This window comes from Equus quagga, chromosome 4 (genome assembly GCF_021613505.1).
Source record: "Equus quagga isolate Etosha38 chromosome 4, UCLA_HA_Equagga_1.0, whole genome shotgun sequence".
Classification (NCBI taxonomy): Eukaryota; Metazoa; Chordata; class Mammalia; order Perissodactyla; family Equidae; genus Equus; species Equus quagga.
The window spans coordinates 116,882,408-116,908,082 of record NC_060270.1 but is presented as its reverse complement, the minus strand read 5'-3'; the positions used below and the strand labels follow the sequence as shown (position 1 = coordinate 116,908,082).

Sequence of the window (25,675 nt, the reverse complement as noted above, 5' to 3'; positions counted from 1 at the left end):
GCCTAAAAGAGAAAAACCGTTCAACTGGCACCATGGGTTGCTATAAAAAAACTTTTTAAAGGTAACCACGAGAGAGTAAGATGAAAAGTTCACACAACAATCTGTGACCAAAAAGACTGACCAATCAAGTGAACTTTATCCTCTTCTAAGAAGATGGAAGGCTAAATTCCAGCCCCTATCTTAATGATAATATTGCTTGAAGGAAGCGCACAACACTTGGGTAAGTACTTTAGCACCCCAGTTGAAAGAGAAAGCTGCTGGCCACGATCAGATACCAATCTTTAGGCCAAAGAAAAATGAGACCTGAACTTCAGTTCAGGCGGAGAGACAGTCAATCAAATAATCAAAACAGGATGAAGGTACCTGGGGTATTATGAGGACACATGGCAAGGGGGAACCAACTGGGTCTGGAAGTCAGAGGTATCCCTGAGCAGGGGGGTGTGAGCTGAGATCTGAAGGATGAGTAGGAGTTAACCAGGTGTCTGGGTGTCCAGCATGGCATGATCTAGGAATTAGTGCTGGCCTATATGATTAGAGCACAGAGCGACAGTGACATGAAGGTCATAGGAAAGCAGAGGCCAGGCCCTGCAGGGCCCTGTCGGCCAGGTTCAGCATTTTGATTTTTATCATAAGCAGAAGAAGCCCTAAAGGGGTGTGGTATAAACACATACATGTGTGTAAAAAGATCCTTTGGCCACCATGAGGAGAACCAAATTGGGAATAAAGAAGAGGGAGGCCCAATCAGGAGGTGAGAGATGACAGACTGGAGTGGTGGCATGAAACTCAACGCCAAGTCCTGTAAGCCATGACTGGATATGGGGGAGGAGGAAAAGACAGGGCGGACGAGGACTCCCAGGTCAGCGCAGGCTGGCCAAAGGAAAGCCAGGACTGACAGAGGGTCGTGAGTATGGTTTCAGACAGGTTGAGTTTCAGGTACAACTGAGGCATTCAAATGGCAACAGACACTTGGAAAAGTAGGTCTGGGGCTCAGAGAAATTTAGACTGGAGACGCATGTTTAATAGATTATGTTAGTGATACAAAGGTATCAAGTGATTTACGTATAGATCACGCAAACTCTGCAGGTTCAAGTAAATTAAATTTTATGCTATAAATAGTTATACTTTTTAAATCTGCCACATTATAATAATGGATTATGTGTCCCTGAATGTGTTAATTAGGATTTTAATGGTCACTTGGTTATAGAGACTATTTGAAAGAACAATTCTGATAATTAAAAGGCAAATTATCATAAATTGGGAAAACTGGACTTTCCAGTGAATAGAACTCGTAATGCTTTCTTAAGATTCAACTTCACTGTCACCACAGGAAAAATAAAAGCTACTTATCCCCAAAAGTGGAAGGTGAAATTTCTCTTGAAACAAAACTTGACTTGGGGCTAATAGAAATAGAAAGAGCTCCAGAGCTCTTTCCTTGGCTCTGGAGCAGGTTTCAGTTCATCTCGGCAAAAGGCAGTAAGAAACCGACACTTGACAGATAATCATCTAATCCTTCTGTTTATGAAGGTTGTCTAATAAGTGTGAGTAAAATTTCTCAAGCCAAGCTCCGGTGCCAGCAAACAGAAGCAAGAACACTGCTCAGATCCTTGATTTGAAGTACTTTGCTTTCTAGTCCAAAACGTTTTAGAGGTAGATGTTGACACTAGAGCTAAAAGTATGGAGGTTCTGTGATGTGCTCCAGTGCCCCCAAGGGATGAGGCTGAGACAACCAAACTCATTAAGCTCTTATCCATTTGGAAGTAAATTCAATCCAAGCTACATCAAGGGCCAGCATTTCCTCTATTGGACTTTTTTTTTTTCTTAACTGCATCTAACTACTCCTTCCCTATTAACACCAAAGCCAACACCTTGGTTTTTGTTTTAATCTAACACGACATTTTCAGGGTAATTTGTCTATGATCAAAGGGCAACATTTTGGTTGAATTACAATTATGAATATCTAGAATCATATCAAGAATGAAGAAAAGGTGAGTAAGAATTTAATTCATTCTGAGAATTGTTTTTGAGGTTATTGCTGTTGTTTCTATTGACTTTTGATTTTTTTTAACAGGGTTTCAAGTACCTAATCTAAGGTTGAATAAGATGACCTTTAAAGATCATTCCAACCTGATTATCAATCAAATGTCTAATCACCTGCTCTATTTCAAAATGCATGACAAAGGTAAGTCTAAACTCTCTAAGTAGGTTGTACCTACTTATTCTTTATTCCTGGAGTGTAAGAATTGCTGTGACATAAAAAATACTTATTTCATCTCTATCAAAGCACATTTTCAGAAATTGCCTAAACAAAATTCTAAACCAAAGAAAGACCATAGATTCTAAAGACAACACCAACATAATTCCTATTATCAATGATAAAAGTGCTGTGGCTGAAAACAACAGCAATATGAGAGCCAAACATCTAATTTTCCTGTCTCATTCCTCCATTGTATCAGCAGATCACTACAATTGTTTCTGAGTGCTGCAACATTTGCATTTACATTGAGGGACATAAAATTCAGATAAAGATCCAGGGACTTAACTAAAGCAAATATGGTAGGGAAGACTTCTAGAACTTGCTGTTCATAGACATCAAAAATTGTACGTGTTCAGAAAAATACGTGAAACTGGGGACTACTTAGCCTGGGCTAAGCTGTGATGTGGTAACAAAACAACCCCCAAATCTCAAGGGCTTCCAAGACAGGTTTATTCTCACTATTTACATGTCCTTTAGATGTCAGTTGCAGCCCTACGCTGTATCCTCTTCATTCCAAGCTGAAGGAGCAACCTCCATGGGAAGGAGAAAAAGAGTCAGGGCAGAACCATGAGATAGCTCTTCAGCTTTTGCTTACAGGTGGCAAATGTCACTTTCACTCACATTTTATTGGCCAAAGCAAGTCACATGGCCAAAGTGAGGTCAATGATGCATGAAAGTATAATCCTCCCAGAGGGAGAAGCAGTAAATACTTGGGCACAATAATATAATCTACTATGTTTACCACAGGGAAAGATTAAAGGTGCACATGAAAATATTCAAATTGACTCTAGTTTCACCACCTAGAAATAAGCATGGTTAACATTTTGGTTCTGCTTCAACCAAAGAAGGAGAATAAAAGACAGAAGGGTCAAATAAATAAAATTAAAAAGGAGAAATTACAATGGATACCACAAAAATACAAAGGATTATAAGAGAATATTATGAAAAACTATATGCCAACAAATCTGACCATCTAGAAGAAATGGATAAATTCTTAGACTCATACAACCTCCCATAACTGAATCAAAGAGAAATAGAGAATCTGAATAGACCAATCACAAGTAAAGAGATTGAAACAGTAATCAAAAACCTCCCAGAAAAGAAAAGTCCAGGACCAGATGACTTCTCTGGAGAATTCTACCAAACATTCAAGGAAGATTTAATATCTATCCTCCTCAAACTATTCCAAAAAACTGAAGAAGGTGGAACATTTTCTAATTCATTCCATGAGGGCAACATCACCCTTATACCAAAACCAGACAAGAACAACAAAAAGAAGGAAAATTATAGGCCAATATCACTCATGAACATAGATGCAAAAACCCTCGACAAAATATTGGCAAACTGAATACTGCAATACATTAAAAGGATCATACAGCATGATGAAGTGGGACTTATACCTCGGACGCAGGGATGGTTAAACACCCCCAAATCAATCAATGTGATACACCACGTTGACAAAATGAGGAATAAAAATGACGTGATCATCTCAATAGATGCCGAGAAAGCACTGACAAGATCCAACATCCATTTATGATAAAAACTCTCAATAAAATGGATATAGAAAGAAAATACCTCAACATAATAAAGGCAATGGGTGACAAACCCACAGCTAACATCATACTTATGGTGAAAAACTGAAAGCCATTCCTCTGAGAACAGGAACAAGACAAGGGTGCTCACTATTGCCATAGTACTGGAGGTTTTGGCCACAGCAATTAGACAAGAAAAAGAAATAAAAGTTATCCAAATTGGCAAGGAAGAAGTGAAATTCTGTTTGCACATGACATGATTTTATATATAGAAAACCCTAAAGAATCCATCAGAAAACTGTTAGAAATAATCAACAACTACAGCAAAGTTGCAGGGTACAAAATCAACTTACAAAAATCTGTTGCATTTCTATACTCTAATAACGAGCTAACAGAAAGAGAAGTCAAGAATACAATCCCATTTACAATCCTTCAGTCTTGCCTTCTGAAGAGCATCACAGCTATGTTACAACATACCCCCAAAATATAGCCTCCATTCCCCAAACTGGCTTCTGGTGCAGCCATTTACAAAAGTGAGGAAAAAAGTATGCATAGAAACAAGTTCTCTGATTTTGAGTGACAGAGATCTAACCCCTCCCCACTCTCCTAAGGCTCTTTACTAAGTATGAATAAGACAAACCTACATCCTACATCATCCAGCCCTCCAGGGGGAATTTTAAGAGGAGGATTTGAATGCTAACCAAGTAAACATGAAGGGAGCCAAGGATAATTGGCACAAATAATCTTCTGACAAAGAGCAGATCTCACACAAAGAAAAGTAGAAAAAATATGTGTGTGTGTGTATTTCAAACACTATAAAAAATTATTCCCACCAAAGGAGAGAAAATTGTGTGCAAGAGATACAGAGGGCTTATTTGGAGTGCCAATCCTAGCAAAAGAGAGAGGTGCCTTTAGAGCCCAGGTGCTTTACACATCAACAAAGTTTTTTTTAAAAACTGGAATCTGAATAAGAGATAAGACAGGCTCAGATGCAATGGGAACTGACATGGGTAAGAAACTGAGGAAACAAATAAGGACACTAGAATTTAAACGCAGGAATTAAAATGATATTAATGAAGCACAAAATGATTCTGCAGAAAAAATCTAGTCAGTACGTAGATTAAAAAGGTAATATTGAGGGGCCGGTTCCGTGGCCAAGTGGTTAAGTTTGCACGCTCCACTGCAGCCCAGGGTTCGGATCCTGGGCGTGGACATGGCACCCCACTCGTCAGGCTACGTTGAGGCGGCGTCCTACATCCCACAACTAGAAGGACCTGCAACTAAGATATACAAATGTGTACGGCGGGGGGGGGGGGGGGGGGGGGGGGGGGGAAAAAAAAAAAAAAAAAAAAAAAAAAAGGAATAAGTTGTTAGCCCAGGTGCCAATCCATAAAAAAAAAAAAAAAAGGTAATATTGAGGAAATCATCTCGCAACCAGAAAAAGGGGCAAGGAAAAGTTAACAGAAAATGGAACCTGAATCTCTAGATACTAATGGCCCCGAAGACAATGACTAAAAAAGAAAATAAATAATATTGAAAATATCCCTGAACATAAGGAAGACTTCAATTTGGAAAATAAAATCTTTTATCAATAACTATCTTTATCTGGCAAATAAAAATAAAAATTTTTATCTCACAAAATTAGTAAGAAGCAAATCAAAATAAGATAGATCCTAGTGAAATTGCTGAATTTAGATCACATCCTCTGAAGCAATTCAATAAATTAAATCTGAATGAAAAAGTGGAAGCAAGTAGGGGTTAAACCTTGAAGATTTTTGAAAATACACTCTCCTAAATTACTTGAGCTAAAGAAAAATAAAAATGATATCGTGGAATATTTGAAAATAGACAAACACATAAACATACACACACACACACACACACACACATAAATCAATCCAGCATCAGGCCTAATGGTGAGTCAGTGCCATTTCCATTAACATCAGCAACAAAATGATGCTAGCTTTCGCCCTAGTAATATTGTTCTGAGAGTGCTCACCAATGAATAATATAATATTCCATCTGAAATGCACATAAGAATCAAATAGAAATGAACCAGAAAAAAAATCTTTCAGTAAAGTAGCTGTTTACAAAATTTATATATATGTATATTTATCTATCTATCTAGATATCTATTTATCTATATAATTTTTAAAGTGAAGGAAGTCAATCTGAAAAGGTTACATACTGCGTAATTCCAATTATACAACATTTTGGAAAAGGCAAAACTATGGAGACAGAAAAAAATCAGTGGTTGCCAGGGGTTGGAGTGGGGGCAGCGATGACGAGGTGGAGCACAGAGGATTTTTAGGGCAGTGAATCTACTCTGTATGATACTATAACGATGGATACATGTCATTATCCATTTGTCATAAAATGTACAACACCTAGAGTGAACCCTAATGTAAACTATGGACTTTGGGTGATAAGGATGTGTCAACGTAGGTTCATCGATTGTAACAAATGTACCACTCTAGTGTGGGATGTTGATAGTGGGGGAGGTTATGGCTGTGTGGGGGCAGTGGTATGTGGGACTCTTTCTGCTCGATTTTGCTGTGAACCTAAAACTGCTCTAAAAAAAAAGTCTTAAAAAACAAATATATGTATATATCAGTAAGAAAAGGAGGCATTATTTAACAACTTCAAAAAATAAAAATAAAAGTTAGATCCTTTACCGCACACTTATTTTTTTTATTGCAGTAACATTGGTTTATAACATTATGTAATTTATATATACAACATTATATAATTATATAACATTATATAATTGTTTATAATATTATATAAATTTCGAGTGTACATCATTATATTTCAATTTCTGTGTAGATTACATCATGTTCACCACCCAAAGACTAATTACAGTCCATCACCACACACAGGCGCCTACTCACCCTTTCTCCCTCCCCCTCCCCTCTTATATATATATATATATAAATCTATCTATCTATATAAGATATATAAGATATATAGAGAGAAAGATACCAATTATATATATATATATATATATATCAATTGAAGTGATGACAAAAACAATTCAAGATTCCTAAAACTGGTGAAATAAATTATGGCAGAAATATCAACAATTTAGGTGGTGAAATCTGAGGTGATTTTTTTTCCCAAATTTTAAATATTTGTTCTTTTTTTATACCAGATATATATTAATTCCAGAAAACGCAATAAAGCTATTTCCATTTTGAAAAATATTTTTTCTTTTGAGATAAAGCATATGATTCAACTTTTAAAAGCTGTTTTTAGAGACATAACTCTATGATTAAATGTAAATAAAACATAGTAAAATGTTTTATTTTATGTCTATTTAAAGTGGAGAATCACAGAAGGGGGTGTCCGGAGACAAAGGAAGGTAGACACACATTCTCTGTCTGCTGCCTCTCTCACACACATCTCACTGAACGCAGAGACGCTCGACCAATGCCAGAGAAATGTGGAGCCCCACGCACACTCTCAGCTACACGGATTTAAAAAGAGAACATTAAAGAAGAAAGATATGGGTTTCCTAAACCATTGGGTAACATCCAAGTCTTGCTGCCTTTAAACTTACAGTAAAAAGACAATGTAATTATGTATTTCTACAATTCAAATGATATGTGGGGAAATCACTTCCTGCTGTGCAAATCACATAAAACTAGGCCAAAGGCCTGATTCGACTCAAGAAGGAGAAAGGGTCCCTCACTTTACTTTATACATTGATATTTCATTGATATTTCATTGATATTTCATTGATATTTCAAAAGTCTTGAATAGCAAAGCTTCCCTTAGGTCACACTGCCTCTAGTTTTTTGAACCAGGCTAAATTTTCTTCAATGACTTAAGAATTAATTGTTCTACTTATTTATCCGTAACTTTTCATATGGAAGTTTCCCTGAAAGTCAGCTTAAATCAGGCATTTTCTAATATCACACTAATCTCTGTTAAATTGTCATGTGATGATGTCTTTATTCAAAAACTATAATTTGAGCTGATGTATTCTCTAATTGGGACATAGGCCCCTAGATTTAATAATTATATATTCTTTCCCATCTCACTTTAATTTAGTATGTGGTATGACACTTATATGCCAGGAACATGGCCCAGCTCTTTCCTTCTGTTTTAGGTTTTGTTGGCTCTTGGGCATTATGCATTCAATTGTTCTCAGAACCGAGTCTTCAAAAAATTGTTGTCAGAGAGAGATTAGGGAATACTTCCTTATCCTGAACAACCAAAATACCTCTTACATGTTTCCCCAAGCAATCCTTCTTCTCTGGACATCTGCTAACTTTATAATTAACAAAACATAAATGGTTTTTGAAAAAATCAAGTGAAAAGCACATCAAACATAGCATTTGAGGTCAGAGTCCCTAAAAGGACCGCCACCTCCCGTTTAGCTTTCTCTATCATGTTAGAGAAAAAATATCTCAATAAAAATAGTAGGCCTTGGGGCCGGCCCCGTGGCCGAGTGGTTAAGTTCCTGCGCTCCGCTTTGGCGGCCCAGGGTTTCGCCAGATCGAATCCTGGGAGCAGACATGGCACTGTTCATTAGGCCAAGCTGAGGCAGCATCCCACATGCCACAACTAGAAGGATCCACAACTAAGAATACGGAACTATGTATGGGGGGGCTTTGGGGAGAAAAAGAAAAATAAAATCTTAAAAAAAAAAAAATAGCAGGCCCTTTCTATGTGCCAGTCCCAGATGCCAAGCACTTTCCATCCATTCTCAATGACTCTCTTGTTATTGACAGTGTACAGACAAGGAAAACAGGGCTTAGGAAGTTTATTAACTCTATTTGACATCAAAGCCCATGCAACAAAGTCTTTCACTACTCTTTACCCTTGATTTACTGATAAATCAATGAATAAACTAAACAACAAATCAAGTTTGTTAGAGTATGGTACATTACTGACAGCATACAGTACAATTTATAAGGTTCTTAACCTAGGGCTCACGAGGGGTTTGGCTCATTCTTTAAACTCCTGAAATGATATGAAAAGTTGTGGATAAACATGCATGTTATTTCCCTAAGGAGATATTCAATAGCTTTCATCACATTATCAAAAGGCATCCTTGCGAGTTTTTATTTCTAAAATGATTGTTATCAGTACAGGTTTAAAAAAATCCATGGGCACAAAAGCTGTACAACATACTTAATATAATGAGATCACAGGACATGTGATTTTGATGGGAGCATATGGCATGGACATTTGTGACAAGTCTATTTTGATTCCATCACTCGATAATTTTACCAGTGCTAATTTTCTAAGATTTGTCAGCCACTTTTTCATTCATCATTTGGTTTCTGACCCTTGCTAATATGCTTTGAAAAAGAAGCTTTGGTAGCACCATAATTCACATTTTAACAGCAAAAATAATATTGGGAAATGTCGTTCATGCCTGCTAATAGGTACTGATTGTCAGCAGAGTGCAAAGACTTTTTGGCAAAAACAGGAAATATCAAAAGATTTTGCCTCTTGGTGACCTTAACGATTCATAAATCCATGTTGAGAGTGTGTAAACTCTTACTGAGGCATCAAGTGACTTGAGGAGCAGCACATGTCCTGTTCTCCAGAGGAATTTCCTGTGAAAACAACAGTTTCTGTACTGAGTGGAGGTATGCTGAAAAGGTGGCTAAAGCAGAACAAAACGGCTTAGGTTAAAAATGTTCCTGAATCAACCCTGGTGTTTTGCTGGTGGGAATGTAAAATGGTGGAATTGCTATTGAAAATAGTATGGCAGTTCCTTAAAAAAACTAAAAACAAAATTATGATATGATCCAGCAATTCCAGTTCTGGGTATAGACCCAAAAGAACTGAAACAGGGACTGGAACAGATATTTGTACACCCATATTCATAGCAGTATTATTTATAATAGCCAAAAGGTGGAAGCAACCCAAGTGTCCATCAACGGATGAATGGATAAACAAAATGTGGTATATTCCCACAATGGAATATTATTCAGCCTTAAAAAGAATGGAAATTCTGAAACATAGTACACCATGGATGAACTTTAAAGACACTGGGCTAAGAAATAAGCCAGCCACAAAGGGAGAAATTTGGTATGCTTCTATTTATAGAAGTACCTAGAGTAGTCAAATTTTTAGAGGTGGAAAGTAGAAGGTGGTTGCCAGGGTCTGCGGGGAGGCAGAATGGGGAGCTAGTGTTTAATGGGTACAGAGTTTCCATTTGGAAGATGAAAAAGTTCTGGAGATGGAAGGAGGTTGTCTTACTCCATTTGGGCTGCTATAACAAAATACTACCAAATGGTGGCTTATAAACAACAAACACGTATTTCTCCCAGTTCTGGAGGTAGGGAAGTCCGGGATCATGGCATCGGCAGATTCAGTGCCTGGTAAGGACTCTCTTCTTAGTTCATAGATGGCCATCTGATTGCTGTGTCCTCACATTGTGGAAGAGGGCAAGGGATCTTTCTGGAGTATCTTTTATAAAGGCACTAATTCAATTCATGAGGGCTCCACCCTCATGACTTAATCCCCTCCCAAAGGCCCCACCTCCAAATACCATCACCTCGGGGGTTAGGATTTCAACATATGAATTTTGGGAGGACACAGACATTCAGACCACAGCAGTGGTGATGGTTACAGACCAACATAAATGTATTTAATGCTGCTCAACAGCACACTTAAAAATGGTTAAAATGGTAAATTTTATGTATATTTTACAACAATAAAAAAAGTTCCTGATTATCAGCTATAATGACTTTTATAAAATGTAAGCATTAATTTTACATTATTTTGTGCTCAAGTTTCATCTTCTTTATAAAATCTTTCCTAACCTATTAGATGGAAAGACTATACCAACTTCAACATTCCCAAGGGAAAATCTCTTGGCTATCCTAAAAAAAGCCCCACCAGGCTGCTAATGGTACTCCAGGGGCCTGGGGCATTAGTAGGTTCTGTTCTCGCTGGTGCCACATTGCACATTAGGAATAGAAAGAGAGGCAGCAGCATAATTCTTTCAAAACACCACTGACGGGTTAGCCTGGCTGCATAGAATTACTGCAACTGCCACCCACCTACCTAATCAACTAGCCATTATCTACCTAATCACAGACATTTCATGGTCAGAGACCTTAAGTAGAATTTTTTAAAACTGTCATCCCTCTAGAATAGCAGTGTTTATGCAGACCTTTACCCACATATCAGGGCACCCGTAATTTACTTGCGCTGGACATTCAGCATAATTGTTGGTTTCAATTATCGCTTATTCACTGTTACAAAAGGGAAAGAACAGCTGACAGAAACTGAGGATCTCCTGCCCAGCCCTAGGTTCTTCAGCCTTGTGACCTCGTTTCACTGGGATGTGGTAACCTTCGCACACTCTAGAGGGAAGCTGCGGCCAGCTCGTACCGGCTCAAGAGCCAACTGCACGCATCGCTCTCCAGCTCAGCCTTCAGAGACATCCTCTTGGGAACTTGAAATCAGCCATGGTGGGTGTACGTATGCCATGCAAGTCAGCATTTCTGTGCGTGTGAGAGCTGATTTTTAAACATTTACCGGTACACCACTGCATTCATCCTGTGGTGTTTTTTCCTTTCGTTCTTATACTAAAAAAATCCCATGGATTGCTTGGGTTTGAAACCAATCCCAACTGTGTTATTTCCTAGCTATGAAACCTCAGGCAATTTATTTAATCTCGCTGTGTCTCAGTTTCCTCATCTATAAAACAGGGATATAACATCTACCTGATGATGTTGTGAGAAGTAAATACAATAATTCATGTGAAATGCTCGCTATTATTATGCATTCTCTTCTGAGCCTCTCCTCCAAACGACTCTCGGAGGAAAATGGACTTAGGACACATGGTGTATCCACGAGAGCATCAACTTCTTCCATGTGCTGGTTCAGGACTCTTACGTCTCAGGAGTACCAATTTTGAGACTGATTTGATCTATGACACTATTTTATTAAAAGCCCCCATGTAAAAGGTTTGCTAATTTTCCATCAAAAGATAAAGAGCATTTTGGAAGAAAATGCATAATTTAACAAAAATCCACAAAATAGAAACTAATATACCAGTTAATGTCTTTAAATGAATTTTGTGTCATATCCTTATTAAAACTACAGCCTACACATAAATATAAGAGGATGATCAAATAATACACTTATTAAGATTATTTTAGTGTCAAAAATACTTGAGATATTGATATAAAGGGAAGGAATAGGAGTCCTGATGGCTTGACAAACCAGATTTGAGGTCCAGACAGAGCATCAAATTTGTGGTATGTTAAAATTCGCAAAGAAATGGATGTCAAAAAGCTTGAGCTTGAGCCTTCCTTTTCCAGCAGATCATGTGATCTTGTGTCTGAAGAGTGATAACTTCCTCTATGCAGGGAAGATGCTTCTGTGCCCAACCTACCTCATGGGATTTGGTGGAACTCAAGGAAGAAAACATTACTCTAAAATACTCACATGTGCATTGGGATAAAGCTGGAAGACCGAATACAGGATCTATTTCACTCCGAAATCCCACTGAAATCCAATGAAAACAACAGTAAAGAGACTTTTTTTTTTAAAGTAAAACCCCGCAAGAGCAGTGCAACAATAAAAATAGAATTTTGGGACTGGAAACCAGGTAAGAGTGGTAAAATGACATCTGGGTCATTAGTGCGTCCTGTCACAAAGAAAATAAGGAGAAGTTTAAGGAATTCAAAGAAAGGTTTAAAATGTCATTTGATATTGAATTGGGATGAAAAAAGCTGCTTTTCCCCAAATCCCAAGCTTGGGAAATGCCAGTGCTGTTTGTTACAGAGGTTTTGAAAGCTGTTCCCAGGACCACCATGTCACCTGGGAACTTTACTCCAAATGCAAATTCTTGAGCTCGTCCATACTAGTGAATCAAAAACTCTGTGTTTTAACAAGCCTCACACCATGCAGGAGATTTAAAGGATTGCTAAGTGGGCTCTGTTCTTCACGGACCTAACACCAACTCTATGGAATAATAATACAGTATAAGACACAGAGGCCCTCCCAAGTAATAGAGCACAAGCCTTAAAAACAAAGAAATTGTTAAGATTTTTCCTCAGAAATTAAAAAGAAAAATTATAATAAGAATTTTAAGTGATAACTAAAACATTTAACATTTACGACCTTCATATGACAAAATTATTTCTAAAATCTTTAGAAGGCTTATGAAAAACTTTTACTACAAATCCAATATCTCCATTTATGAATAAAGAAGAAAATAAAGCAAAAAGCTCTATCGTGAACTAACAGGACGCTGTTGTCTACTAATCCTTGTGATTACAAAATTTCTTGGATCCCAGATTCAGAAATGGAAAGAGAGAACCAGTCGCTGTCTTTGACTAGATCAGAGGTCAGGAAATGTTTTATGTAAAGGGCCAGACAGAAAATATTTTAGGCTTTGTGAGCCATACAATCTCGTGGCAGCTACTCAATACTGCCATTGTAGTGGAAAAGCAGCCATAGACAATACGCACACGAGTTAAGTATGGCTTTTTCCAATAAAACTTTATGTACAACACCAGACTGCAAGCCAGATTTGCCCAGTGCTGACTCCTGACCCAGATTACGAAAGATGAGGAAGTATTCTTGGGGCCAAATATTGGAGAGTACAGTCAGTCCTCCACATCCCCCGTTCTGCATCCCTGGACTCAACCAACTGGAGACGGAAAGGCCTACAATGGTTGTGTCCCTACTGAACATGTACGGGCTTTTTTCTTGTCACTATTCCCTAAACAATACAGTATAACAACTATTTACATCGTATTAGGTATTATAAGTAATCTAGAGATGATTTAAAGAATATGGGAGGGTGCGTGTAGGTTAGATGCGAATACTATGCCATTTTATATAAGGGACTTGAACATCCATGGATTTTTGGCATCTGCGGGGGTCCTGGAACCGAACCCCCACGGACACCAAGGGACAAATGTACTTTCAAAGTTTGTAGATTACCAAACAGCTTCCAGGTCTGTTAATCTGTAGTACAGTTGGCAAAGCATTTACAAAGGAGAGTCTGAATTCACTGACTTCTTGCCAACTCCAGCTTTCTCTCTCTCCCCTAACAGGTGAAAGTAGACACTTTAGGTTTAGAAATACACAAATTGGAAAATAGTAATAAGATACAAAGTAGAAAAGATTGTTTTCATCAGAGTAAACTTTTATCTATGCCAGTTTTATTAAAAGCCCCATGTGAAAAAGCTTTGCTAATTTCCACCTGAAGGATAACATCCTAAGTAGTCCAAGAGTATTTCAACAAAATCCATGAATTTTTTTAAAAAATTTCAAAGTTAGGAAAAATGTAAACTAACTTTACTTGTAAGTTTTGCTAGTTTTCTGAAATTTAAGAAGGTAAAATGAAGCATTTAAACAGGGCAAATTTTGTCTAGTCCAAAAACGAGCGATGGGACAAAAGTCTGGAGTACAAGAGCATTCAAGTAATAAGTTATTGGCACCCACCATTTTCCCCACTGCCCCTCCCTATGTAAGTCTGGCTTCCTCATCTTTGCCACACTGTACTTGACTGAGTATGCATTTTGGTATTTCTTCACCAGTTTTTTTCTTTTAAAAAATGCTTTATTTTGGAATAATTTCAGATTTGCAGAAAAGTTATAAATATACTACAAAGAGTTTCCACCTATCCTCCACCCATGACTTCCTCCAGTTCTCAGAAACTGACAAAACAAGAGATTTTAATCTTAAAGTTTAATAATTTATAGTGGTAACTGAAAAATAAAAGACATTTGGAAATAAATTCAAATGCCAAATTTGTACTTATTGTTTAAATAAACTGTATAGTACTTTTAAATTTAGTATTCTAAACATGAAAATTTAGTCAGCAAATCACCCTTCAGTTCTCAGCTTGTGTCACCTCAGAATAGGCACCTAGTCCATCACTTTCCAGGACAACAGCCTTTTCATTTCCTTCACAGCACTTACTGTACTCAAGAGTGACATTATTTGTTTACTGGCTCATTGTCTATCCCCAGGACTTCACCTGTTATCTTTCCTGCTCTTCTCGTTATAATCCCTGGACCCAGAATAGTGCCTGGAGCATATCGAATAGATGCCTGATAGACAGCTGGATGAATGAATGAATAAATGAATGAGCGAACACTTTAGATACAGTTGGGGTGATATAAAGCATATGATCAAAGACACACTATTTAAACCGCCATTGTTTCTGAAATTTCAAACCTTTACCACCAGCCACACACAGGTGAAGTTTTGGGGAGCCTACGTGTTAGTCCATCACCTTTGTAATCACTTCTCACTGAGACAAAGTTTAGAATTGCTACTCCCAATATATCCTCGTTCTCTGAGAGCCAGACGTTTCAAAGTAGATCTGCATTGTTGGTTCACTGCACACAGTATTTCCTGGTATTATTCATTTGATGTGAAAAGTCAATAAAGAAAAATTTTAAATCACCCTTGAGGTTAGACTAATTAAAGTATTAATCATCTTTCTGTATGTAAAAATCTATTTTGAAAAAACTCACAAATGCTGGATTCCAACCTTATGATGGTTTGAGAATGAGATATTTTGGGAAGACATGTGAAAAGCTGAAAAGACTAAAGGGGGAATGTTGCAGCTCTCCTTCCCTCCCATTGCCGAGCCCTCAGCTTCAAGTTCAAGGAACTACCTGGTTGTAGGAAAAAGAAAGGAAGGATGAATAGATTAGATGGCAGGAAGGAAGGAAGGAAGGAAGGGGGAGAGACTACCTAATCCCATATTCTCTACAAACACTTATATTCCTCCCAGGGTCAAATATTACAAAATGAGTCCAAAAATCAAAGCACTTGATCATCTGCCCAACCAAGGGAAAGAAAGTCATTCCAAGATAAGCATCCACAAAATATCCACTTGTCAAATAAAAGAAGCAAGCAGACAAAACCACTGGAGCACTTTCAGGCTCTCTGCTTCATTTAGAGCATTTACCCTTCTCCTGTTTCTGGACCTGCACGATGACGAAGAGCGGACACTAATAACTGCGTTCAATGCGGCACAAACTGATCCACCATCTAAAGAGTACAATAAGCCCACTGTCACTTCTAGAACATCTCCTGCTTATGATGTAATGAGCTGCAAATAACTCAAATTATCTGGTGAACAAAAGATTTAATAGTCTGAATCTCACTGCCAAGAAACATATCAACATTAATACTAAAAATGGAGTTGAGGGAAAAATTCATCTTCTGACCTCATGCCTAAATCTTGAAAGACTAAAAATAATAGTAATAGTAGGTAAATACAACTCTACACTTTTCTCTATCTAAAAATAGAAAAGTCAGTAGTAGTAAGGCTGAGATTATTCATTTGGAACTATTTTATGTACTTAAAGAACAAAGGAAATGAGTTTGTGATGTTATTCTGAAACAAGATTTTCAGTGTAAGAGAAAAGAGATACAATACAACATCAAATAATACTAAAATGGCATAAAGTTTACTTGGGAAAATCAGTATGAACTAATAATTTTTTATTCTTAAATATACATATTTCATACCCTGTCCCCTGAAAGAGTGTGGAAACACTGATAACCAAGAATGAGCACCCTTCACGGCCAGACTGTAGTTTCTAAATTCCATTTTCTACTAAAAGGAACCAGAGCTCCTTGGAATGGCTGATTCTTAGACTGGAATACGAAATGAACAAGAGGAGCTTTAGGTATCCTGCTGAGCAAAAAGCAGGCTCAAAGAAACTAATGGGACATTAGCTTCTGGGATGTTCTGCATTTTGATCTGGGTGCTGATTCTTTGGGAAGGTTCAGTTTGTGAAAATTCATTGTGATTCACTTATGATAGTTTCTCTTTTCTGTATGTATATACCAGAGCCAATCTGAAGGGTCTCCCAATGAAAAGAAGGTTTTATTTGAGCATCCAGAAAAAAAAAGTTACTGCAACCATTTAAAACATAGCAACTATTTTAAAAATTCATGAATGGACAATGATAGTCAAGAAAGAAAGGAACTCTCTCCCTGCTCAAAAAATCAAAGAAACATCTTTGATTGCCTTTTGAAGAAACTGAAGCACCAACTCTGAAATTGTCTATTCAGAGGGAAGTATTAAGCACTTACTCTGCCTTTCCTGTATGAACTGTATTTCAGGGTCACCATATACTAGTTGATGAGGGAACCTGCCTTACAAAGGAATTCCAGCTCATAAATGTAGAAGGAATGATAGGATGGGGAGGGGGAGGAAAACTTCTACAATCCCTAATGAAATAATGTATTCAGGCAATGATTATTGATGAATGAAATCATGAGGTGAAAAAATTGATGGGGGAACTTCACAATAGAGGGATCAGGATACCACTCTCTGAAGCTATTGTTCAATCTTAGCATCACTAAAAGTGGAGCAACTGGACCATATATGCCTGCTAAGGTGATGCTATGTGAAGTACAAAGCCCCATGGAAGCAGAATTCTTGCCAAAAAAGTAAAATCTGAATCTAATCAAGCCTCTAGATCTAATTTTCACTTTCTAGTAATTTGTGTGACAGAGAAAAAGGTTAAATAACAACAATCAGCCAAATTCAGTATGTAGAACATTCTATTGCCCAAGTGGCTTAATTTCTTCAACAAGTAAATGACTTGAAAAAAGGGGGAATATTCTAGGAAAAAGAGACTTAAGGACTCAATAACCAAATGAAACGTATGTACTACGTTGGATCTGATGCAAATAAACTAACTTTAAAAAGATAATTTTGAGAAATTTTAACATGGAATGAGTAATAAATGATATCAAAGAATTATCATGCATAATGTTAGGTGTGACAATGGCATGATGGTTTTATAGGAAAATGTGCATATTAAGAGATGCATAATGAAGCATGTACAGGTGGACATGACATAATCCGAATTTCTAATAACTTCAGAATAAAAGGGGGGAGGGATAATGCATCTGGGTGTGTTCCCTGTGCTATTGTCTTCACTTTTGCATATATTTGAAATTTCTCTAAATGAAAGTATTTTTAAAAAATAAAATAAAAGAACATGGGGCTGGCCCCGTGGCCGAGTGGTTAAGTTTGTGCGCTCTGCTGCAGGCGGTCCAGTGTTTCGTTGGTTCGAATCCTGGGCGCGGACATGGCACTGCTCATCAAACCACGCTGAGGCAGCGTCCCACATGCCACAACTAGAAGGACCCACAACGAAGAATATACAACTATGTACTGGGGGGCTTTGGGGAGAAAAAGGAAAAAAATAAAATCTTTAAAAAATAAATAAATAAATAAAAAATAAAAAAATAAAAAAATAACAAAAAATGAAAAAAGTCTTAAGAAACAAAAATTTCCCTCTTCTCCGCTATTTACATATGAAACCCTTGACATTAACAGTAGATTCCTTTTCTTCACTTAATTACTTCTTCATTCCACCTTTTAACTGGATATGCATTTAACATACAATTTATTTGTCAAAGCTGGTCTAAATCTTTCCGATGTTTGGGTGACCCAGCTTTCTAAAACCTCACCTATTAGATTGAGAAAGAACGTACAGGGGGAGGGCTGGTCTAGTGCACAGCCTTTACCTCTGGACAAAGGTTCCTTCCTGGTCCCTTGTTCCTATTATTTTCAACAGGGTGAGAAGGACATTTTGAGGTCTTCCCACTCCTCTTCCCTGGAGAGAAGAGCTGGCTAATGGCCTGCTCCCTCCCTGGTGGTTCCTCAGCTCTTCAGAAACAGGTGCCTCTCGAACAGAAGAAACCCCCTTCAACCTGAGAGACAAAAAAGCAGGGACAGCCAAGGAGAGGAAGAAAGGGGCAGGTAAAATGGCATCAGCATTGCCAATTCTCATTGGATAGTCCCTCCATGTCCACCCCCTGAGGGAGAAATCTCATGATCCTCAAATCAGACACAAGAGAGCAAACATCAGCTTTCCTAGCATGCCAGGGCTGAATCTGCTTTCTCCTCTTCCAGTTTTTGCTTAACCACATAAAGTTTGCTGACTGGTTAGCTGATTTACTGAGTTTACCTTTTTCACCACACTTCAACCTGTTTCATATGTCAATAATGGCTTCCAAGCATTCCCTACCTTGTTTCCCATTTTTCTGGTTCTGGTTATCCTTTCCTCAGGGAGTTAAGTGAAATTGAATGTGCAGCTGATCGTAGGAACTCCGAGAAAAAGAGATAAAGGGGTTTTCTGAAAGCTTTTCTGAGTATACATGCATACATACTAATTTCTATGACAAAAGAACAGTAAAAATAAACACACTTCGTTAAGGAAATGTGATGCCCATCACCTGCATTTTCCTTTTAAAGAAAAGTTTAATTTCTTTCTCATATAGTCAAGTCACAACTCAGCAATTGTGTGGAAACAAATTTCCAGTTGCTTATTTCCATGAACTTAAACCTGATAGTTAAAGGGATTCATGGACATTTCATCTCTGCATGTGGTCAAGTATCAAGAGATTCTAGGCAATACTGACCCAAGAGATCCCATGAGATAGAGCAAAGTAATTCAGGCAGAAGGACAGTAAACTATCCAAAATAAACATCCAATCCAGCTGGGCTTCTTTGTTGTTTGCATCAACATTCAAAATGGATATCCTGGGGCCAGACCAGTGGCAGAGTGGTTAAAGGGTTCAGTGTGCCCCACTTTGACACCTGTCAGCCACACTGTGGTGGCAACCCATATATAAAGTAGAGGAAGACAGGCACAGATGTTAGCTCAAGGTGAATCTTCCTCAAGCAAAAAGAGGAAGATTGGCAACAGATGTTAGCTCATGGCTAATCTTCCTCAGCAAAAAAAAAAAAAGGATATCCTGAGGCCTGAAATCTGCTTAAATAACAGGTACTACCCATTTGAAGTTAAATGAGTCGTCGGGACAAGAACCACTGGTCTGGAATTGAGTCAGTCTCCCCCTATCTTTAAACTACAATCAAATAATTAATGTTGAGTTTAACTAATGTACATAGAGAAGCACAATGCCATAAGGATCCTATGATTTGAAATGCTTTCATAGTTAAAGCTCCTTATTACCCTATAAAAGCTTGATTCAATATCAAATTAACAGCAACATCACTGTAAGTAGTTCACTTCCCACCAATATACAGTGATGGAAGATGGGGAAAGAGAAGTTTTGCGATTAACCACAACTCTCTGTGCTTGAAGGTACATCTGTTTCTGATGGCGAGATTTTTCAGTGTCAACAGTTCTGCACATGTAGATGGCACAACAATTGCTCAGTGAATCACTCTGGTGTCCGGAATGAGTAAGAGGCTAGTAAATGAGCTCTAAATCTCTACAGGTGTCGTTCAAAAAGAAGTCAACTTAATGAATCAGTTTTACCCCCCTGGGACAAAAACAGTCAGAGCAGGCAATGGAGTTCATAGGTCATGAAATATCAGACTCTGAGATGACAACCTCAAGGTCTGGAAAGAATCAATCAGACCTTATCACTATGCAAATCAGATTTCCAAATTAAGAACAATGGACCATCTTATTTTGGAAAAGTCTTCCTTCTTCATAGGAAAGCCTGGCAGGTGTCACCTTAACTTCAGAAAGCCATCACTTTCAAAGCACACACATTTTATACAAAGTAATAAAATGCCAAAAGAGAATAAAGACTAACAGAGTGTTCTGTGTAAAGTACATGGAGATGACTTCATGTAAGGAGAGAATAAGAAATTGATGCTTCAAGCAGGAATTTTAACCTCAAAAGCCTACAGGTGCCTGGCAAGTAACATAAATCTGTAAGGACGGTCAGTTAAGTTTTGGGGACTGATAAAGACTAGCAAACTTCAGTCCTTGGATTAGTAACAAGACCAGATTTTTAGTCTTCCAAAAGAAACTAGGTATCTGATTTTTTATGTGAAGTCTCCAGATTGTCTAGTGTTGGCAATTATCTCGATCTAAAAAAAAGAAAGTTTTTACAGGCTAAAAAAAATATAGTCTAAAATGTGACCTGTGGGTCATCAGTTTGCAAACTGTGCTTTAAAATGTAATTTTAAAATGCAATTTCAAATAATGCAGTAATAAGCTGAAAGCTTCTCACATAACAATGATTATATGAAATCATCGAGCCTTTGCTTCTGCTCTACCAGGAGGGACCAGGCCATGCACAGGAAGGGCAGGAGTGGTATCAGGACGCCTGAGGAGCATTTCCCTAATTACAAACATCTGAACTATCGTTACCGTCACCATCATCATCACCACCACCACCCCTGTGCCCCACGGAAAATAAGAGTTTGAGGAGAGGATTCGCAGCTTGCGAAAGCTCCCCAAGAGCTTGAATGGCACACCCTCCCACTCTGGGGATCACGGACCTCAAGAAAGTAGAAAGCTTTGTATAACTGAGAGGGACGTGTCTAAACTGTGAAGAGCAAACTCACTGAGCCTAAGATGTCGAACAGTGTATGTGAAATGGCTCTGAAAATAATAATTGCAAATATCAAAGAGACAAGGAGACCATAGTAAATATTGCTGGTATCGTATTAGTTACTTCAGTCTCATGGGCAAAAAAAACCCCAATCAACCATCTACTTGTTTACTATGAAAGATTATGAAAACTGGATTTATGTTAAAAACGTGTGCCTGAATGTACATGTGGGTTTGTGTGCACAGGCGTATGTAATGAAAGCAAGGAGAACATCTGGGCCGTCTCTAGACTTCGGTCTGTGGGGTCATTACTCAAGAAGGGAAGGGGAGTGCCTTATTTCCCCATGATGCCAACTGCAGATACAAAAAGGCTAACAAATACTTTGGCATGTTTTTCTACTTCCTATCCTTTAAAAAACTACAGCAGAACTTTTTATGAAGATGTCTAAACAAAACCAAGATTACTAGGTATTATTTTTAGATCTGATATACACATAAAAGATAGAAAGAAACACCTTCCTGTGATTTGGCACTCTCTCACTAATCTCTGGCTATTATTAAGCACTGCCTAATCTAACCCTGCTCTTCATTTTAAGCTGGCGTTCTCCTAACTCACCTTTGTAACTTGAAGTCAAAGTCTTCCAGGTCGGCTTTAAGGTAAAAGCTGTTTGAAGTGGCTTATCCTCAGATGCCTGCAGCTTTTTTCTGGGAACTCGGTCTGTCTATTGACCCTGCTGTGGTTATCCGGTAAATCACAGGTGTGGCTCCTTGATTTCCTTCTCTTGCTGTTTTGCAGTAAGGGGCAGAAGCTGAAAAAAGAGATTACAGTCATATAGTACATCTCCACAGAACTTCCAGGAGCCTCTCGGGCGGACTGCTGATGGCCAATCAGAAAAGTCCTTCCAAGTTATCTCTTGAGGAGAAAGTTCACCAGGAACGATGTCTCGGCTTTTCACCTCCTTTGCTCAACCATGTGTAATCCCAAAGATGCAACTGTTGAACTCCTCAGCAAGCAGTAACATTCACAATTTATATCTTACCCAGAGATTGGGGTAAGAAAACTCTCGATTTATATAGCAAATATTTTCTAAAAGGAGCTAACGTCTATTTTCCAGAAACTCGTTTAACCCTCCAATTAAATGTAAACCTCAAACAGCGTTTTTAAAAATAAAGTATGAAGTAGTTTCATCACATATGCATGTACATATACAATCCCAGTGCCCTGATAAAGACCCATCAATAGTCTCTAATTTGCCTTCACAGAACAGAATGTCGCCAAACTCCTCGAACCATCCTCTAGCAGAAAGAGCTGACTATAGTACCAAAGAGTAGAGTTTTCAACTTGACATAATTTCTCAAAAGGCAAAGAAACAGTATTTGATGAGAAGATAAAATATATTCACTTTAAGGGGAAAAAAAAGAGAAACCTGACAAGTAATCCAAAGGAGAAGCTCAATTAGTTACTCTCCAACCCTCAAACTCGATAGCAGTTTTTTCCTTCAAGCCATAAACCTCACCAGCAGACTCGTTTACTCACAAGCTTTAAAAATTACTCCCAAGGTTTGACTACGTTTCCAGCCTATTCTTTCACTTTTTTTTAGTTTTTCTCTTTTTACTTATGGAGAAGGGGGAAAAAAAGCACACACACATATTGTGAAAGACTACGATAATGAAAGTGCAAAAGATTTACGTCTGCCCAGAATCCTACGTCGTGATTGCTCCTTTAAGTACCATTTTTCTGGAAAAAAAACATTTGTTCTAAACCCTCCTCTACCTCTACAAAAACGGGGGGTTTTTTTTAGTATCTACTATGTTGTAAGACAATTCCATGCATCTTGTAGGTCCTAAATAAAAGGTAATTGATGATTATGATGATGACACAGAAGAACTGAGGTTAGGGTCTGTCAATATTATTTTTGTATGCTCAGTATTATGTCTGCTTATTTTCTGCAGACACTACTCAATCTATGCTCTTTAATCTCATATAATTATAGGCAGACTGAATATGAATGGTCAGCTGTAGAAACTCCCCTACTCACCCTTCCCTGCTCTTTCCTATGATGGACTCTGCCAAGCTTTGGAAAAGGAGAGAACACTGAAAAAGGAAGAAGAAAGAAGAAAACTATGGCAAAGAGCCCCTTGTGCTATATACTCAGCTTTTTTTTGCCACTCCCATGTGATCCCTCTTCCTTAGTATTATTTTCCATGACCCCTCACCATCCTACAATGGCAAGCGGGAAGGTAAAGAAGCATAGAGGACCACGGGGTAAGATCAAGGTTTCCTCTCCATCTCTATTTTCCCCAGTCCAGCAGCAGAGGGGAGAGAGAAGACAGGCTGAATCTTGCTAACCATACCTAAGAATTCCCCCTCCCTCCTGCATCACACATATCGGTGTGTCCTCACCTCCAGCCTATGTAAATTGGACCTTGGCCAGACGAGTATTTTTCTACTTCACTCTTCTCTCTCCCCATAGTCTTTGCCCATAGATCCTTCAAAATCCAGCTTACAACCACAGCTCCAAGCTCCTTCATTGATCTTCCTAGTCTAGAGAGAAGGATCTTCTCATTGCACTTGGTACTCTCATTGCACATGCTACTCTCAGTCAGTTCTACTCGTGTAACATGGTCCTGGTCTTACATGTTGCTTACACCTCTTATCTCCCCTAACAGACTGTGTCAACTCTGGGAAGCAGGAACCAGATCTTAGTTTCCTGCACACAGTAAGTGTGACAGTTAAAAAATGAAATTTATACAAGGTTCCTATTTATATGTACTTCTTAAGAAATGAATCTATAAATGTCCATTTTGCACCAAAGTGTGTATTTTCACACAGTGTATGCAATGTCCCGGAATAAGGGTTCTGGTTTGTTCTGAGACTATAATTAATGTTCATGTGGACATCCTGTGCAACTTTCAAAAAGACAATCAGCACGATAAAGTATAGTGCTGTCTATAACCTTCAGGGCACTATCCACTCTGTGTTATAAATGACTACTCTACCGGGGCTGGCCTGGTGGTGCAGTAGTTAAGTTCACACGCTCTGATTCGGAAGCCTAATCCCAGGCATGGACCTATACACCACTCATCAAGCCATGCTGTGGAGGTGTCCCAGATAGAAAATAAGAGGAAGACTGGCAGAGATATTAGCACAGAGACAATCTTCCTCAAGTAAAACAGAAAAAAAGAGGAAGATTGGCAATAGATGTTAGCTCAGGGTCAATGCTTCTTCACCAAAAAATAAATAAATGACCTCTCTATCAATACATGGTTCAGATACAACCAATCATCTCTGGTAGTTACTCAAGCCAGAAATACTAGGAATATTTGTCTTAATTCAGCTTCAAAAACTTGATTCAGACAGAAAGTTTATATCATCACATTCAAATTCCCAATTTCGAGGTGACGAGTATATTAAGTTTTATTCAAAATCCAGGAAGTTAACCAAGTGGTAAGTAAACTTTATTTTATTTTATTATTATTATTTTTTTGCTAGGGAACATGCTCTCTGAGCTAACATCTGTTGCCAATCTTCTTCTTTTTTCCCTCCCCAAAGCCCCAGTGCATAGTTGTATATTCTAGTTTTAAGTCCTTCTAGTTCTTCTATGTGAGCCACCACCACAGCATGGCTACCGACAGACAAGTGGTGTGGTTCCACATCTGGGAACTGAACCTGGGCCGCCAAGTGGAATGTGCCAAACTTTAACCACTAGGCCATCAGGGCTGGTTCAACTTTATTTTAATTAAGATACTGTCCAGGGTCTTGCTTTACCTTGCACATAAACTGTGCATGGGGCAGAAGTCCAAAGTTGCTAAACTGGTAAAGTTCAAGTCTAATTACTCCTTGTGACAACACACATGAAAGTTTAATTCTTAAAGCTCTCATTAAGAAAGAAATTCAGAGAAGAAGTTGTTTCTTTTTAAAACTATAACCAATATGGATGCTTTAAAAAAAAAATCTAGCTTTCAGAACACCAAAAGGAATCATGTTCTAATTTAATGATATTCTCTGTAGGCCAAAAAGGTTCCCGACACCCTCCTCCTAAGCTATTAATGAATTAAAAGTTGTCAAGGTTAAAAGGCTGATTTGAACAAAATCTCCCATACCAACCAGTACTCGGGTAGAAGTCTCTGAAAAATCTCACTCAGGGGAGCTTAGTGATTTGGCAAAGATTTCTTCTGAATGGCTCATTCAGGAAGTAAATGATCCATTATCTTTGCAAGAGACTTCTTCCTGTAAATCGTGTGACTAACCCTCCCACAGCCTGAATTTTGCCCACTAGACACCACAGTCTCGTCTAGCGCACTCCCCACAGATTCCACTCATTTCCTGTTCAAGCCCCTCAGAGCCCAAGATAAATCCTACTAAAGACTGGGCTATCCTGTGTGGCTACTAAATTAATGCATAGAATGCAAAATGGAGACAAGATAGAGTAAGCTCCACCACTCTGTAAAATGCTACAGGACAGATTCTCAAAATAGTGAAGACAGTAAAGACAACCAGAATAACCCAAAGCATATTTACACAAAGTTAGCAGTCTACATAGCAAAGTTCATTTCACAACAAAAATAACAGATGAGACACTTTTGACTATTTTCCAGATGGT

The 25,675-nt window shown here is 38.2% G+C and overlaps 1 protein-coding gene across 12 annotated transcripts in view; it reads right to left on the bottom strand.

Annotated features, from left to right (window-relative positions):
• Positions 1-21,877, bottom strand: part of OSBPL6 (oxysterol binding protein like 6) — a 102,265-nt gene extending 80,388 nt beyond the window's left edge. For 7 of the 12 annotated variants that reach the window (XM_046659240.1, XM_046659251.1, XM_046659249.1 and 4 more), the window contains exon 1: positions 21,688-21,877. The gene's annotated coding sequence lies outside the window, so the exon portion shown is untranslated. Of the gene's footprint in view, positions 1-9,301; positions 9,357-12,207; positions 12,268-18,282; positions 18,469-21,687 lie in introns of all 12 variants that reach the window. The other 5 variants (XM_046659241.1, XM_046659244.1, XM_046659242.1 and 2 more) reach the window with 5 other exon arrangements.
• Between the last annotated feature and the right edge of the window lie 3,798 nt (positions 21,878-25,675).